Source organism: Macaca nemestrina, chromosome 7 (assembly GCF_043159975.1).
Source record: "Macaca nemestrina isolate mMacNem1 chromosome 7, mMacNem.hap1, whole genome shotgun sequence".
In the NCBI taxonomy this organism is placed as follows: Eukaryota; Metazoa; Chordata; class Mammalia; order Primates; family Cercopithecidae; genus Macaca; species Macaca nemestrina.
Window position 1 is genome coordinate 173,519,606 of NC_092131.1, and position 3,250 is coordinate 173,522,855.

The 3,250-nt window shown below is 34.5% G+C and overlaps 1 non-coding gene across 1 annotated transcript; it reads right to left on the reverse strand.

The window, feature by feature from the left end:
• Nucleotides 1-2,543: 2,543 nt before the first annotated feature.
• Nucleotides 2,544-2,648, reverse strand: LOC112423933 (U6 spliceosomal RNA). Its single transcript, XR_003014535.2, has one exon. It is a non-coding gene; the product is annotated as a U6 spliceosomal RNA (small nuclear RNA).
• Between the last annotated feature and the right edge of the window lie 602 nt (nucleotides 2,649-3,250).

Here is a 3,250-nt window from a genome sequence, read left to right on the forward strand (position 1 = left end):
ACCTTTTTTTTTCTATTTCTGTAAAAATGATGTTGATAGTTTGATAAGAATGGTGTTGAATCTGTAGATTGCTTTGAGACATATGGCCATGTTAAAGATACTAATTCATCTGAACTGTGAGCATTGAATGTTTTCAATTTGTTTGTGTCATCTGTGACTTCTTTCAGCAGTGTTTTGTACTTATCCTTGTAGATATCTTTTACCTCCTTGGTTAGATATATTCCAAGGTATTTTGTTTGTGTGTGGCTATTGTAAATAGGATTGAATTCTTGAATTGGCTTTCAATTTGAATGTTATTGGTACACAGAAATGCTACTGGTTTTGTATATTTATTGTGTATCATTAAACTTTACTGAAGTGGCTTATCAGCTCTGGGAGTCTTTTGGGGGAATCTTTAGGGTTTTCTAGGTATAGAATCATACTACCAACAAAGAGAGATAGTTTGACTTCCTCTTTTCCTATTTGGATGCCTTTTATTTACTTCTCTTGCCTGGTTGCCCTGGCCAGGACTTGCAGTACTATGTTGAATAGGAGTGGTGAGAAAGGCCATCCTTATCTTGTTCCATTTCTCAAGGGTAATGCGTCCTGCCCATTCAATATGATGTTGGTTGTGGGTTTGCCATAGATGGAAGTTCTTATTTTGAGGTATGTCCCCTCTGATGTCTAGTTTATTGAGGGTTTTTATCATGGAAGGATACTAGTTTTATTGAAAACTTTTTCTGTGTCTGTTGAGATGATCACATTGTTTTATTTTTAATTCTGTTTATGTGGTGAATCACATTTATTGATTTGCACATGTTGAACAAGGCCTATATCCTGCAAATAAAGTCAATTTGATCTTGGTCAATTAACTTTGTGCTGTGCTGATTGATTTTGCTACTATTTTGTTGAGGATTTTTGAATCTATCCCCATCAAGGACATTGGGCTGTAGTTTTTGTTGTTGTTGTTGTTGTGTTTTTGCCACATTTTGGTATCAGAGTGCTGCTGGCTTCATAGAATGATTTAGGGAGGAGTCCCTTCTCCTCAATTTTTTGGAACAGTTTCAGTAGGAGTGGTATTAACTCTTCATTCTATGTCTAGTAAAACTGGGCTGTGAATCCATCTGGTCCAGGGCTTTTCTTTGTTGGTGTGTTTTGAATTACTGATTCAGTTTCAGAACTCATTATTGGTATGTCCAAGGTTTCAGTTTCTGTGTGCTTCACTCTTAGGAAGTTGTGTGTTTCCAGGAATTTATCCATTTTTCCATAGGTTTTCTAGTTTGTGTACACAGAGGTGTTCATAATAGTTGCAGATGATTTTTTGTATTTCTGTGGAATCGGGTGTAATGTTACCTTTGTTGTTTCTGATTATGCTTATTTGGATCTTCTCTAATTTTTTTTTCTTTGTTAATCTTGCTGTTGCTCTATTGATCTTGTTTATCCTTTCAAAGAACAAGCTTTTGGTTTTGTTCATCCTTTGTATGGATTTTTGGGTCTCGATTTCATTCAGTTCTGCTCTGATTAGTTATTTATTTTTTTCTACTAACTTTGGGGTTAGTTTACTCCTTGTTTTAGTTACTCTAGGTGCGATGTTAAGATTATAAATTTTAGATTTTTCTAACTTTTTGATTTAGGCATTTAGCACTATAAACTTTTCTTCTTAACACTGCCTTGGCTACGTCTCAGAAATGTTGTGTTTTGTTTTCATTTATGTCAAAGAATTTTTAAATTTTGGCCTTAATTTCCCTGTTTACTCAAAAGTCATTTAGCAGCAAGTTATTTAATGTCCATGTAATTGTGTGGTTTTGAGAGATCTTCTTGGTACTGATTTATATTTTTATTTCACTGTGACCTGAAAGTATCATTGGTATGATTTCAATGTTTAAAAGATTTATTCAGACTTGCTTTATGGCTGAGCATATGGTCAATATTAGAATATGTTCCATGTGCAGACGAGAAGAATGTATATTCTGTATATTCTGTGCTTGATGGGTGGATTGTTCTATAGACGTTTATTGGGTCCAATTGGTTGTGTCAAATTTAAGTCCAGAATTTCCTTGTTAGTTTCTGCCTGAATAATCTGTCTAATGCTGGCAGTGGGATGTTGAAGTCTCCCACTGTTATTGTATGGCAGCCTAGGCCTTTTTTTTTTTTAGGTCTAGAAGTACTTGTTTTACGAACAAGTGCTCAGGCTTTTTTGATTTGCCTGCGTTTAAGGTTGTGGCCTTCATAAAATGTTTCTTACTCTCTTCTGGTAAAATAGGTTTCTCCTCTATGCCTGATTCCGATTCACCTCACTGGCTGCAACACTCTGAACTTCTTCGATGGTGGGTGCATATATATTTATGACAGTTAAGTCATCTTGTTGACTTGAACCTTTTTATTATATAGTGCCTTTCTTTGTCCTTTTTTTACTGTTGTTAGTTAAAATTATCTGACATAATAATACTGACTCCTGCTCCTTTTTGTTGTTTGTGTGATGATCTTTACTTTGATTCTATGAATGTTATGTTTAAAAAGGATCTCCAGAAGACAGAAGATGTCTTGCTTTTTAATTCAACTTGAAAAATATGGAATGCTTCACAAATTTGCTTGACATCTTTGTACAGGGGCCATGCTACCATTTTGCGTATCCTTGCAATTTTAGTATATATCCTGCCGAAGCAAGCACCAATTGTAAAGTTTCTATTTAATTATCTTCCAGTTCACTGATCCTTTCCTCAGCTGTCTCAAAACTCTATCAAAGAGATTTTTAAAAAATTTCCATTAAGGTGTTTGGTATTTCTAACATTTCCTTTTTTTTTAAGTTTTTATCTCTTCTTACATTACCATCCATTCTTGAATGCGAATGTTGTCTACTTTTTTCATTAGGGACATTAACATATTAACCATAGCTGTCTTAAATTCTGTGTCCGATAATTCCAGCATCTTTGTCATATCACAGTCTGAGTCTGATTGTTGAATTGTTTCTGTAGTCTGTGTTTTTCATTTGTTTGGGCATGCACATTTTGCAATTAAAACTGAACATATTGTATCAGCCAATAGGAACTGAGGTAACTAGGATTTTAAATGTGAGGATTTGTGTTAATGTGGCCAGGAGTTGTGATTTAATATTTGTTGAAGCTGTAAGTACCAAAGGCTTCAAAAAAAATGTAGTGGCCTTGTTTTTGTCTCTTAGTTTAAGAGATTTCTTGTGTTCTACCACTTACACCTAGTTTGTATCTTGCAGCTGTTTCAGCTGTAATTTATTTTATTATTTTGGGGCTGCCTT